Below are 15,972 nucleotides of genomic sequence, written 5' to 3' on the forward strand. Positions count from 1 at the left end.
ATCAATTTGCGAAATCGCGGCGCTACTCGGGAACTTTCTAAAACCATTGTAATTCGCAAGAACGATCCAAGGGACACGTGCGAATCGGAGATGAAGAAATTCGCCGTCTACGACTCCCTCGTGCCATTCTAATTGTGCTCGCTGACATATGCACCGCGCAATAACGCCGTCGCCGTCTCGCGCGTAAGGCGTACAAATTAACATGTCGCTGGGATAACGATTCGCGGCGGTAATTGGCGAAACGATAGTTTCATTGAGACTGTATAACGATAACGACGAAGGAGCGGACGGCTGCCTCGGCGTTCTAATTAGACGCGATAACGCGCCGGGAACAGGTGAATCGACGCATTACGCCTGCGGAATTGATTCGTAATTTGTTGGCAAAACTTTCTGCTTTGACATGGAATTCGATACACCGTAATCGCCTGGCGTTCTGTCAATAATTTCGATATCTGCGATATCGCTGACTCGCGCCAGGAACAGCTTGTTTAGATTATGACAGACCCCGAGTCATGCGTAACTGTTCCCTGAAAGATGCTGTCGTCATTTCTTATTTCTTATTAAGGAGCTGAGGATAAACATTTAAAGCCATCTCCGAGGCAATGTTCCTTATCTTCATAATAAGTCGCAGTGACGTAGGTAAACTTCCTGCGGCGGTTGCGGCAGTTGACTTTCAATGATCAATGGCTCTGTCAAATTATGTTATGGTTTTATTCATTATCTTTATCATACTATATTTTTGCTGGTTTTTCCTAGCCTTTGCGGTCCTGCATTTTTTATCATGTTGCGCAACGAAAGATAAAATGTTGCGTTTCATTTAAAAAGAATTCCTTCGTGCATCCTTAAAAAATATTTGCACGAAATATTCTCTCATGGCTCTCATTCATTTTCGTTGTACACTTTAATTTGAACATTTCGGTTTTACATCAAATTACAACATAATTGTAGAGAAATAAGGAAATACACCGAATTTTAAAAGAATTCCTTCGTACATCCTTAAAAAATATTTGCACAAAACATTCTCTCACGGCTCTCATTCATTTTCGTTTTAGACTTTAATTTGACCAATTTGGTTTTACATCAAATTACGGCATAATTGTAGAGACATAAGGAAATACACCGAATTACAACGTAATTGCGGACGACTAAAAAGAACGTCCAATTAGAAGATAATTGTGGAGAAACATAAAAAATTGCACAGAATTAAAAACAAAAAATGGGCGAATTTTTACCATGGAGTAAATGAGGTTTAAAATGAAATTCGTTCGTAAATATTAGATCGATGTCCGTGACGCGCAGCACTGAAAAATGAAATTGGTAGAAGAAACGAACGATTAGTAATATGTGACGCGGACGTGTACCAGCTGAAACAGGCAAATGATCAGATGCTGCAGAGCTTGCAAGCAGCGAGGACGAGATAAATTCGCAGCACCGATAAAACTCGGCTAATTCATGGAAGTCAAATAAACGCGCGCCGTCAAATGTTTCCGCTCAGGTAACTCCGCATCCGCCGAATCCCGGCTGGCAAACGTATTTAAAAGCATTTCATCTCCAAGAGATTAAGAAACTTCCTCGACGAGTTCCTGGTTCCTGGCATCCTAACCAGCTTAATCATCGAGCACCGTTATCATCAGAATATCTCTACCTTCAACAAAATAACAATTTAACCCTTAAGCGGTCCCTCGATCGGTAATTCGTTTGTATTAAGACGATGCAATTGATTCGCTTGCTCAGACACTTATAGAGGAACCATTACAGTCGGAAACCGAACTCGGTTGTAACAGTAATGCAGTCTTCGTCGCGAGCGACAAAACGCAATTATTCGAGCAGTCGCTAAAACAAGTTCGCGTTAAATGATTCGTCTAGACAGCGGGGATAAATAACGATTGTCCGAGTTGAATCGGATCGAGGACGGAAGAATCGAACAGACCCGGAATCCGGTAACTAATACACTGATCGGCGGAATTAATCGTTGCCTGTGGTACAGCGCGGCGGCGCAGCGTCGCCGAATAAAATATTCAGTAGCCGGATGCGGCTCTTGTCTTCCAGAGACGTTAAGTTAATAGTCGCCTGGGATTGCGACGCGGAGAATAGGTTATTCGAGATTGATTAAGCAATTTCATCCGGGAATGGCGTTCGCCGATAACGTGGCTGGTAATAATAAGCGGCGGGGAGGAGTGGAGGGGTCGTGCAATCGATATATCGCCGTTGCATCTGTCAAATTTACCCTTCCGTGGGCTGAAATCGGCGTAATTCCACTTCGTGATAGTCGCCCTCCTCCTTTTCCCTGCTCGGGACAAACAATGCGGAACCATATTGACCGGTATTGCGAATTATTGCGCTACATCGACTGCGAACGCATCGGCCACGGGCAAATATAATAAATTCGTGGACGGGGCAATGGCGTGGACGATGGCCCGTTCCCATCCATACAAAAACGTAGGGGGCACCAGGCGCGCACGCCTTTCGCCGAACGGTGGCATCGTTCACGCGACATTTCGCAAACGAGATGCACTCTGCTCGAAATAACCTCCATATAGGGGGCAAAACTACTTGTCGCTTCCATTGAATTACGTGGATGGAGTTGGCCAAGCTCTTTCTAGTCGGGAATTAGAAATTCTGTAGTTTATTAGTAAACAAAAAGGAACAGCAAACGGAACGTATTTATGTTACAAGTAAATTATATTTTTCTATCATTACGTCTTCCTAAATACTCACAATTGAGAAATCGCGCATTTCAAAGATTGATTAATACAAATGCGTGACAATGCCGCATATAGCGACTTCAATTAATACGGTTGATGCAGGTTTTGCTTTGAAATCTCCTTTGATCCGAATAACGGCAACGCCACGAATTATTCTATTCAAGCCCGATCATTGTTAATCAAATTTAATATGGCTGGCAAGAAATATCCGCATAACGGTGCAAGTATCCCATTTAATATCTGCGGAAAAAACCTGGCAAAAGGAGGTCACACGATAATTCCCCATCTATCTTCGTGGGTAACGCGAGCGCGAAACAACGTACCGAAATTCGCCAACTCATTTCTGCAGCGCACAATGATGCCCGCTCGATTTAAAGGGAGAGAGATTATTGCCCCGGCATGGCACTGCGCGGCGCGGTGCAGCGGCGGGGCGCATGAATAAAATCCATCGGGCAGTTACAGTCCACATACTCCTTTAAAAATGCTTTCAATAACCATTCGTGTCAGCGAACGGCGCGATGGTTGCGCAATGTTCCTGTTCCGGTTACGGGTCGTGGGCCGCTAATACACGCATTCGAAAGCCCCGGTTTCCATCGTTCTGCCCGATAACAGACTAATTCGCCGATCGCAGGCGACTACGGCCGAAATAATATAGCGGCAACAGGGATTAGCCGCGGCGGCGGAACGAAAGGTCCGCGCCGCGCCGTGTAATTCAACGGTGACGTGCACGGTCCGCGGAGCTACTCGTAATTAGCGGTTTATCGACGTGCCATTAAGTTCACGCTTTACTTACCGGACACCGCTTCGTAATTTTTCAAAAATGCGCGACCCAGATCTAAACACTTCTCGAAGCGTTGTGTAACTACGAACGGTTAAAGAATAGCAAGAAATTCAAGAATTTCTTCAACGGTAAAATTATGTTTCTTTAATAAATCAATATGTATTTTGAAATAATGTTTTTGAGGTGGTGCAGTTATCTGGAAGCCAATTAACGGGTTCCCGGGGATAAAGTGTTAAGCACACTCGTCGACCGGCAGCCAATATCGAACCGCGCGATTCGTTTTTCGCCGCGTTACCAATTTCGCGTGAATCGGCGACCGTTTCGGTCCCCCGGAACGAACAAAGCCAGCCACGAAGCCATTGTTCCTTCGGGACACCACCGCAGCCCTTCCGATACACGTTCCCGAGCATCCTCTTTGTCGAAGTCTTATAGTCCCGCCGCAAAGAGACACGTGCTTCGATTGAAGAGCAAAGGGAAAAGAACGCTCGATGCGCCGACGATATCAAAGGGTAGAAATGAGAGTTTCGAGATGGAGTTTGAGCCACTGGAGTCTTTAAGATCAATCATTGCGGTACCTCGTGCTTCCGCGAACGTGAGCGCGGCCACGCCTTCCAATATTCGCGAATCGAACATTTTTGCTGTGATGGTACTCCCTAAAATTCTTCTCGCTAAATTATTGGAATATCATTGAAATGCATACAATAGATCCATTTGATTCCACACGTTTTTCCATCCCTTTGAAAGTTCCATTTTAGAAAATTCCTTTGACCTGCTCGTAAAATACCGAACAAAATGATATTTTCCATAGTTTCAAGAACCGAGTATTGTACCATAAAATAGAACTGTTTAAAGCAAATTGTAATTACGAGGGACGAAAATAGCAGAACAAGAAAATTAGGAGTGCTGTTTTATGTGAACCATCCTACATATAGAACGTACTACATATAAAATGGCACAGAAAATTTTCCCTTTTCTAATTTCCGTCCAGAATACGTCAAATCGAAGGTTCAATTCAAAGGATAAGAAGGTCCTGCCTTGTAAAATGTTGCTCGTGTCGTCACAGCTATAGAAGACAATTGGAAGTCCTTTTCTGTATAAAACATTTTATATAAAACTCAGTACAGACTGTAGCAAAAAATTGTCCAGTCCCGTATAGACCGAAGGGTCAAGGCAAAGGGCGTCCCGAGCCGCGCGAATTGCGTAATGGACGCTCGCGTTTTTCTTATTTCGCGTGGGTGGTCATCGATATGCGCGTGCACGAGGTTCGCAGAGGGCGATTTGCAGCGGGGGAAAACGAGGAGCGCGGGAAGGGAGCGAACACGAGAGATCACCGACATTGGATTTGACGGTCTTCCTTGCTTTCGACGCGTTTTTGCGCGATCCGTTTTCATGGCGGCTGTTTGTGGAGCCGCGGACCGTCACGACGACGCCGCGCGCCGGCTCGCATAAGAACGGGTGAGAAGAAGCTGTCGAGGCGCGGCTCGCGCCTTCTGGCATCTTGAGCTCCGTTCCAAAGCCCTTCTCGCCCTATCCGGCCCTTCGGCGCGCGTCACTGTCCACCGCGGATGTAAAACCGGCGCGGAGGCGGCGAGTTTTTCGTCTCTAATTTACAGCCTGTCAAAGCTGCGTGCCACCCCATCACTCAGCCACTCATATCGCGGAAAATATGCATAATTCATAGGCCCCGGCGGAGCTGTATATAATATTCCGTCGAGGTCGGCGAACGACCGAGCTTCTCGCGATCGACCCACTCGAATGCTCATCTCGAAAAATATGGGCGGATCTTCTGGCGTCGATTCTCGATCGATCTCGAACGGCGGCTGTCCGACGATTCAATTCCCACTGTCGTGTCCGGCGACGATTTCCGAGCGAAAATTTATTTATCGGTCGAAACCCACTGCTCCGTACAAATAGCGCAACAAAGTTTACTCTGAAGAAAAATATGTCCGTGCTGACTGCTAAAAAGTTTGCAACAGCTCGTGCTGTTTTAGCGAGAATAAACCTTTGTGAGCGCAGTTGTTTTATTAGAAATGACTGACGTATGAAAATAACGTACCGCGCGTTAAGCTTGGAACGGTGCAATGGATATTATTGTTACATTTATTTCGCTGAATTTTCGAAGAATTTACCGTGCTCCAGTTTCGACGCTGTATCCGCGGCATTGTAGTGCTAACGCGATAGCGGACACCGCGAATTTTTTGCCGGCGCGGCGTAAACACTGCTTATCTCGGAATGGAACAGACTTATGGCGCGCATGCCAGTTTTTGATAAGTCGCTGAAGTTTGTTGCATACGTTCCGGTACACGAGGAATTGTAGCTTCGAGTTGCGCGCAAGGAAAAGGGGTGGGTTGAAAAGAGCTGAAACATTTTCTCGTATAGCCTGTAATTTTCGTTTGATCAAATTTTGTCCAGAAAACGGGAATTGGACCGCACCGGTGCGTCCCTCGAAAAATAAAAAAGTGATTGCTGGCACCGCGGGCGCCGCAAAGAGCAAACGAAAAATAAAATCGGCGACGGTAATACATTAACGAGAAGTAATCGGTAACGCGACGTAATGAAACCGTCGGGTTCGATAATAAAATACGGCGAACGAGCAAACAGCTCCGGCCAGTCGTCGGAACGATCGTCATTTTTTTCGGCACGATATGTAGCGCCAATACGACCTGCAAATATCAGACTGCCATGCCGGCCTGTAAATACCGTCGCAAATAGACGCCGCCATTTTCCGACTTCATCCGGTTATTGTCCTTTCGGCTCGGTAAATTTTTATAGCGAACCTCTGTTCTGTTCTGTTCTGTTCCGTTTGTCGGCCGGTGTAGTATTCCGAGCTGAGGCGGTTTTTACGATTTCGCGTGTGTGAGAGGCACGGTGGTTTTCCCTGCCGCCGTCAAGAGGACGGATAAAGAGGATCCGCCTGAAACACGCCGGAAACCGACCACCACGACGAGCCGACGACGCGGTTATTACACTAAGGGTCAACGAATTTCCTGGCCGAGCCACCGCGTCGCACCACCGTTCCACCCCCGTGAAATCCACGGGGAAATGCGCCAACAGCGGTTGCACACCGTTCGATACGCACACCCACCCTCCATGGTGTCCCTTGGACACACAGCTCTCTCCCTGTCTCTCTCTCTTTCTCTCTGATAGCCGACTCCAAAATCCATCCCGCCGACTCGATTTTCTAACCAACCTCGTGACCACCATTACTCATCCGTGGCGTCAAAACAACCGAACTTTAACCGGTCGTCCCTTACGCGATAATCCCCTTTTTGCACTGGGAAAACTCTGTCCAGCATGCATAGAACACTCCATTCACAGTCCTTGATAAAATGATAGCGGTTTATTCATTTCTCCATAGAAATTAGTTGGGTAAAATTTTATATTTAACTGCTGCTTCCTGATTTTATGAAATATACAATCTGCTGAGCGATTGAATGAGAAATGTGTCTAATCAACGCGAAGAACAAATAAAGTTCGAAAAAATATTTCTAGCCTCGTCGAGTCAACAATGTTTTGAGAATTTATCAGGTGAAATACTACTCTCGCTTGCCATAGCTGCCGTCTAATCCACCTACATAAAACCGCAACAAATTTCTCAAACTCGAGGCTAGCGAATTCGGGTCCAGGATCGTCACACTCGGTGTTCCTGTCGCCCTTCCGCCCGTTCCTCATCCTTCGGGTACCCGTAAACAACGTGTCACCGGTGGTACACCCTCTTCATTGTCGACGTTATTGACGACGCGAGGCGAATTAGAGGCACGGTCTCTCCGCCTTTATGTTCCGCAGAACTTAATCGCGGCTCCGGCTGTTGTGACCTACTAGAATGTGAACAAGGATCAACCCGCCTCGGGGCCACTCGATGCTGAATTTTTAATGTCGTTGCTCTCGCAGCCGTGCGTCCATGTCGCGTGCAATCACCTCGGTCCCATGAATATGTTACCCTGAATCGTTGGAGTTGCTTGGAACGAAAGCATGTGGATTTAATTAGCGAGCCGGCGCACCGCGTCTCTGCGGAACTCGAGGCGCATGCATCGCATGCTGCGCGAAATTCGGGATTATGATGGATATGATCGGCTCTTCCCCAGAAACAAGGTCACAGAGTCGTTACACGGCTGTCACACCGTGGAACGGATCTGTAATTTTAGTAGAAAAAACCGTTTTCTAAGTAATTTCTATCGATTTTCGAACGGAGATGTTTGGAGATTGCGATTACTATGGTAAATTATACATTTTGGTTTCGTCGAATACATTATTTTAATTTTCCGACAGTTTTCCGAGTGATAGATCGACAGCTGTTAAAATGCATGCGCGGATATTGATGGTTATAATTAATATAACCAGTATGCTAAAACAGGTTGAACCATAGGCAATTTATTCTCATGACTGAATTTTGGATATTCGTGGAATTTGACACGGGAGATAAATTTTGTAAATTTGTTATCCACGAGTTATCCTTGCATTATTTTAAAGTATGCTATCTTTTTAAATATTGGACAGAGTGATACATACACTAAATTATATACAGCTCCGTGCTGAATGTGACAGGATATAAAGCGCGGAAACCAGGTTACGTTCAAAGTATTCTAGTCTCGTTTGTAGCATAATAATATTTCATTATGAACTGCGGAAGCCATGAAACACTCGCCATGGTACAATGAGCTCACTGTAATAATTGTCAATCGAGTCGGCAGCAACTCAGCTTGAATATTTCAAGACTAATAACGGTGTCGAATATCACGTGTCATGTGAAATCGGATCTGTCTATTAATAATTTTCTGGGCAAAACTACGCGTATTGCCACTAATCCCAAATCTTGTCAGTTGACAAGAGTAAATTGTAAAAATTGTCGATCGCGAATGCTGTCGCTAAATTCTACAAAATTTCCTCGTGCCGAATTAATTTTCCCAAAAGAAAAATGAACCCAACTTTCATTTCAACTATAATTGTTCGAGGCTCGTTATAATGCAATGTTTGCCGATTTCTGCGAAGCGAGGCTACAAATACACCAATAAACACTGCCGTGTCCAATGTACAAACGTGCAGCCTCGCAATACCAAGCCTTCAATGGGAATTATACTTTATAATGGACACTAAACGAGGGTAGCAACCCGACCGACCTCGTCTGCCGGAAGATAAACGATTCAAGAAGAAACGGAGGAAATATTTGGCGAACGTTCTCCCCGGGTCAGATTCGACGGGTAACAGAATTGAATAATGGAAGGTCGTTCTGAAGTTTCGCGGAGCTTAAACCGGAACGACTTTTTCAAGTCGTTGACTCGCTGTGCTGTGACACGAGGGTTGGGTGCGCGGAACAGTTTTCACGATTAGCGATATAAATGGGGCTCGGAATTAAATTAACTCGCAACGAAGCTAATCGCGAGCAACGCAACATTGTAAATATTAACAAAAATATGAGCAGCAATCCTTTCGTCGACTACAAAATTGTTCGCAGCAAATTGATATTTGTCAGCATACATATTAAAAATAGGTAGACTGTAAGTATATTGTAAATTGACACGTGCCACGAATGAACTACATATAAGGGCGATCGTGTAACTATTACTTAGAAAGATATTATAAGTACGGGTCAGTTGAGGTTCAAGTTCACCGGATGCACCGGTTGCAGGGTCGTCGAATGGCGTCCCATTAACATTTCATCCTCGGCACCGGCCGCGGCCGGGTCAGTTATCTGACATTTATTAAAACGGACTCTCGGCTGCGTCATCGATCACGAAGCACGCTTGTCGGCCTCGGACGACCGCAAAGGTGGAATAAAATTCATCGACTCCCATGAGCCTCGGAGTACATCAAAGCCGACGGGAGGGTGGGTTTTGCCTCCGCGCGCCTACTCGCGGAGGACGCAGCCTGCCAGGGGTTGCTCGGCTAAATGTACCGTATAATTTAGACAGCAGCTGCGCCAAGCGACAAATATAATTCGACGCATCAATCTGCGGCTTTAGGGTCGAACTTCAGGAGACTTTGGACCGCTAACCGTCGGACGACCATGGCCATCCCAAAAAGATCGGACCCGCTGTTTCCGACACCACTCTGTGCTCGGAAATCAAATTTCACCCTCTCACGATCCATCCCTGCCCGTTTTAACACATTGTCAATTATTCCATCATATTTTTTATCCGACGATCGAAATTAACAAATACAACGTCAACATTTCATTTATTCTGCATCCTTACAAGTTAAAGCATTTTTAAAGAAACAAAAAAACGGTTTACAGTAGGCAATATTTACCAACGTTCAACAAACTGCCCTACCGGAAACAATAAAATATGTATAACTGTTTCTGCTACACAGTTTGCCTCGCTCGGAAGACGTCGACAGAAATGTTCTACAAAGAAACGTGCCGCGACCGTCAAAGCTCGCTCACCTCTTTCACCACCGCGCTTTCTGAAACCACCGGCATTCGCAAGCATCTGCGAATTATATTACCGCCGAGAAAGTTGATTCTTGGCTTCTCGTCCTGGATCGACGCCCCTGAAAATTAGCGCGGCGCCGTGAAAAACGCGGCTGCAGATTGGTGATAAATAAGGAATTAAATATCAGACCCGGGAAAAGCTCCGCCATGCCGCGAGGGCGTAATTTATAGGGAAAGTTTCCGCGAGAGGGAAAGTGCGGGTCGTAGCCGGTGTTTTCGCGCCGGAACCGTGCGAAAATCGGCGCGAAAATAAAAGAGTTCGGCCTCCTCGCCGGAAAAGTAAATCGAGTTTTCGAAATAAATCTTTCACGCTCGGAGAGATAGGGAACACGTCTGCGCAGCCCCTAAGCACCCTGTTTCCCTCTGTTCAAATCATTTCGGGGTGATTAAAGCAATCAGTGAATAAAGAAATTCTCGCTGCAGAAACAAACGTAAATCATTTGGAAGGGTTTTTAACGCTAAATCTACCACCGCCGGTTTCATATTTTTTGTTTTGCAATTAACGAAGATAAATGAGAAACTAGATTGGTTCGAGTACCTTGTAAACACGTGCAGAAAATTTTTATTTTGCATAAAGACCCTATATACTTATCGGTTTTATAAGGTAGAACGTTTCAGTCACTTTTAGTGCCCGGTAGATTTAGCGTTACGAGAATTTTTATCGACCGGGAATTTTCATAATTACACCGTCTCCAATGCTGTGCGTCGACTTACATTAAATGACTCGCGATCAAAAATATTACTCCGTTTAAGCGCTTTACCAATTACAAGACGATTCCGGTTCGAGAAGTTGAACGTCAGACAGCTTTAACGAGAGTTCGGCTCGCTTCTTCAGAGGAAGATGTACGTTTGCGAGTTTAATAATCGATGGAGCGCCGTGTGTCTGTGCTGGGAGCAGGCTGAGTACCAATAACAAGATTCATTAAATCGAGTTTTAGTCAGGTGCACGCATATTTTAACGAGCCTCAGTCAATCTGTCTCGATACGTAGCGTTGTGAAATATTGACACCGTAACAATGTTGCGGTTCAGCTAATTTCGTCATTAAGCATACATTTCGAGGCACGACGAGAACAAACATTTTTACAAAGCACATTTTTAAAAGAGTTACTACATTTATTTTTCAAAATACGATTACGAATCCAATGATCATGCGATTTTTGGTTTTTTTTTTTAAATTTTCCATCGTGAAAATCTGCCGGAGTTCGGAACGGAGTTACAGGAAACAATATGCAGTCATTTAAACGCGAGGATTTCAATTCGAAGGTTCGACGGGAAACGGCGGTTTGGACGCGGACTGGAATCATTGTTCGCGTTTTCGCATTCGACGCGCGTTATGGCGCTGCGATGTGACACATTTTCGATACGCGAGGACCGCTTACGTGAGAAAAAAAAGAATGAAAAAAATACACAAAAAAAAACCTCGAAAACGTCCCGCCGTCGGTCTAAAAACGTATGCATAAAAAGAACCTCATGAATACTTAATGCGCTCGTTTGTTGTGCTACGGGGGCGTTTTAAAGCCTTTAACCGCTTCGTTTGGCGTTTCCGTCGTGTACGCGAGGTTCATTACGCATACATCTTTTCCTATTGAGCGTTACAACGTGCCAGGGAAACAATGAGCGAGTCAATGGGCGCACTCTGTCGCCATTGTATGTTTTATAAATGCTGTGAGCCGAACGTGACGAAGAATTCAATCCTAGATCACGTCGAGCCGGCCCGGTGAAAGATTTATGCGAGTTTACACTTGGTCGGGACATTCCAGAAAAAAAAAAACGTTCCACGCCATGGCAGTATACTTGTTGAGTCAGCCTCATTTTTCAAGACCGGCTTTCCGAAGCCGTAAAGCACCGCTCTGAAACTTTTAATTCGAGAGTGCGCCGTCGACAGAGTCTACAACGGCGAAGACGTGTTACACAAACAAGTGTCTGTGAAATAAAATGCCAAGGGTCGTTCGCTTGCGAGTTTTCGAGGGAAGAAACTTTTAGAAAATGTTCCAAGAATCGATTTTTCATGGTGGCACTGCGACGACGGTGACGGTGGGTTTCGAATCAACTAATTCATTTAAGTATTCCAAGGTGAAAGAGACTGCGGTAAATATATACTTCATTAATTAGTGGAACTCCCGCGGAATTGCATTTTCGATCAACGAGGCGACATCCTCGCGGTGGTCCACGAGGGCAAACCGGATTAAACGGAGCGTCCAATAAAAGGACGGAAAGTGTGCGGCAAGTCCCGGAAACAAATATCATGCGTCCGAGAATTGAACCTCGTTGAAGAATTTCATTTATCCGTTGTATATTGAAATTTCCGCGACCGGAATGGGAACACCGGAGTTATTCGTAGTCGCGGGGTTATAACGAGTGTAGAGAACGCGCGCCCGGTCCTTTATTGCGGCAAGAAAAAAAGCCGTATAATGGCACCGGCACGGACGCCGCGTGAGTTTGTTCCTTGTTTTATAGGGTGCGTGCAACTGCGAATAGAATATACATGAGCGAGAGAGAGAGAGGAAGAGGACGAGCAGGTATGCGAACGGAAGGGGAGTTGCAACGAGAGAGGACACGAGGCCACGCGTCGATGATACACGCTCTCGTACGAGGAGCTGTCCGAGGAGGATCTTCCTGAAGTATATGCGCCTCGAGAGACCATGGCTTGGTCCCCTTTATCGAACAGCCCCTGACGACCCTTAATTCCGTACTAACGCTTTTCCTACTTTGTTCGACCGACTTCTATCTGTCACGTGGGTCTCGCGGGAACTTTGAAGGGAAACGCGAACGGTCCCAGGACCGGCCTCGTAAATACCATTGAGACAGCGGCAAAGGTCTGTCCCGTTAAATAAATTTTGCTGATCTCGGCGAAAAGCCTCCGACAAGTATGGACATACTCCGCTAGTTCCTCCAGTTTACACCATTTTACGGCTACACGGAACCGGCCTGTCGTGATTCGCTTGCCAGACGATCGCTGCCAATCCTCCGTTTCTCCGTTGGGTTTACGGGACCCGTTAAAATGAAGTACCAAAAATTACTAACCAAAAAATATGACAAATAAATATAACCCCGTTTTGTGTTTCACTTGTTCGTTGTTTGTCTCCAGTTTTAGAGCTGCAACACCATCTATCTCAGACTTTGCGGCACTGGTTGGAACCGGTGACTCGAACGAAGACATTCCGGAGTTGCCACTACTTATTCCGGTGACTAATGTTAGGGATGCTCGACAGACACAGAGAGACAAACAATCCGAGTCAGGGTAAACGTAGGGTTATCCAACGGAACTGTAAGAAACAATAGGAAGCGGGACAAAGGGGCAAGTTGTGGACTCGCAACAACATCTTGAGACCGAGGGAAAGGATGATCGAGCTGTGGGAGACGGAGACGTTGTCCAGAAGTAGGGGATGATGTCCTTCGTGAACGCTGACGACACCTTGCAGATGTTGAATCACAGGGAAGCGAGGCCACTTTCCCTGGTCGACTTTCTTGGGGAGGAAATACTAAGGGATGCGGAGAAAGAACAACGATCTGCCAATTCTGCCTCGACGAGGATCCTGAAGACTCGTTGGTTGAGTCGTCTCTAGTTAATCCGACAAGAGCGTAGCTCTTAGAAACTTTTCCTCTCTCTCTCTCTGGGGAGTTATCCTCCTCTTTTCAATTTTATTAACAAACATGAGACCTCGTTAATATTCTCTGACATAATAGATTCTTAGTTCAAACAGATGAACGAACTCGTACCAGGAAACATTGTTGCGTTTCCGATGGCATTTCATCGCAGCCGATCTGTCGGCAGAATCAACGGGAGAGGAAAAGAGAGACGGAGGGAAGGAGAGGGAGAGAGGCAGTCGAAGAGCTTCGTGCAATATTCGAGGCAGGAGAAGAAAGTTTATCGAAAGGACGATAAGCAGCGAGTCTCGAGTCTCGACGGTGGTGGATGGCGTCATCGGTTTTGCCATGGGGATCGATGGTGAAGTGCTGCGTGAGTGGTTCTTGTCGGTTGTTTAGACTCGGAAAGACGAGGCTGGTCACGTTCTCGATATCAGAGGCGTAGCTGCGTTTTGTATACAGTCGCACCCTCCTTTCAACGCCGGTGAAATTATTGGCGTAACGAACCGGACGACTCGACGTCTGCTTTGATTTTTTCACACAATGCCCGGCCCATGTTCGACCGGGCTGTCCCCCCCGGATCCCTTTCCCCGTTGATACGTTTCGACGGTCCTCTCGTTACGCTTGTTTAAACCCGACCAGATGAAACCCTAAATCTCTGACGGGGATAGTCCTTTCTCCGTTTCCCCAAAGCCCTGAGTTCCTTTCAATAAATCGACCGCGTAAAATGTCAATGTCCTTTGTCATGGACATCACAGAATTATTAGAACTGTCAATCTGGCCTGCGTCATTCTTGGTAACAAGTTGCATTATCACAACGGGATGCATTTGAATAGCGTACGACATGTTTCACAAATTGTGTACGAAGTTTCGATCGCTTTCATTATGCAGTAGTTAAAGACAATTGATGCTGCGACTATACTTAATCTAGAGATGATTTGAAACGCTGAAGTTACAAGATACAGTTACCGAAAACTGCACGTTAATGGATTGAAGCTGAAATTCGCCACCAATTTAGCAAGATTTAATTAAATTCATCGCCCTCCAGATTTTGAGCCAAGTTTCTCCCAAAAACCACTTAGGTATACCGATCCTAAATTACTCCTTCAAGTGCTTGTTTAACCCTCAGACAGCAGTCTGGCAAGGATGCGAGAAGATACAGGGTCAGCTGTGACCCGTACCAAAGTTTCCTCCTCTTAAAGTAGAAAATCAACTTCGAAAATATTAAACGCTGCCACGTAACATCTCAGACAGTTTATTCTTATCATCAAAACATTTATCCGTGCCTATACTTCCAAGGTACGGAGCCGACCTTTTCGTAGATAATTAATCCCGCTATAAGAGTGCATCTCGAGTAAGAAATCGAGGATTACTTTTCCGAAGAGAAACAAATCCAGCCACTTAATCGAAGCTGCAGCCGACGAGGACCGCAAAAATTCGGGATTCTTCCAATTGAAGAACCGGGCAATACCATTAGACCGCAGGTAAACAGCGAAAGAGAGACAGCCAGGTTCATCGACGGAGACGGGACCGGACGTTTCATCGTCGAGCAGCGTCGGTGTTTAACGAACACTCGAAATCGGCTCTTTCATAAAATTACATCGTTGTTTTTCCCTGTCGTCGAAGTTTTCCCTCGGCATCGGCCGTTTCGATGCTCTCGCGAACCGATGGAGTTTTCGAGCAATTAGCCTCGTTAAGGAAGCCGAAAGAGGACCAGCCCCGAAGTCCCTCCTCCGGCTTGTAGTCGCCTTTGTTCTCGGATTGCTGGCTACCATGCTGGGGAGAAGGTGCTACGGGACAAGACGCGGCCCGGGTCGACAGGGCTCCTCAACTTCGCAATAGATAGCTTAATTTCCTTAATTAAAATCCGTGCCGGCCCTGGGGACCGAGCACCGCCGTGTTCGGCGTAGTTCGTGGCCCTTCCTCTTCACCAATTTTTATTCTCCATCAATTTTCGCAAAAAGCACGAATTTCTTGTAGGCACATAGCACCGGATCGATTTCGAGGGCGACGAATTAATCTACACATCGACTGATTCATGTCGGTCGGCGCGGCGATACATTTGCAGCGGTGTCCAACAAGCAATGTTACCAACCGCGAAGTAAATGGGTGCGCGTAAGCCCTCGGCACCGGCGATAATGCGAGCGCGAAGGCTTTCAACGATGCGCGTTCACCGATACGTAGAATTCGTCGTACTTTGACTGCCGAGCGACCCCTTTTTTCACGAGCAATTATGCGTTCGGCGTCGGAGAGAACGTTCAGGGAAAGCCGACGAAGAGAATGAGCGCCAGACTAAGAGGAGGACGGGGACCCGAGTTTGCTCGCACCAGGACCATATCAGGAAACACACCGCCTACGCGACAGAGATGGGACGAGACGACGATTATTACAGAGTTAATGAGAGAGCAGTAATTGGTTGCGGCAAGCCGGCCACCCGGTTGACCGACCGCCGCGCGCCGCGCCGATC

Source organism: Lasioglossum baleicum, chromosome 6 (genome assembly GCF_051020765.1).
Source record: "Lasioglossum baleicum chromosome 6, iyLasBale1, whole genome shotgun sequence".
Classification (NCBI taxonomy): Eukaryota; Metazoa; Arthropoda; class Insecta; order Hymenoptera; family Halictidae; genus Lasioglossum; species Lasioglossum baleicum.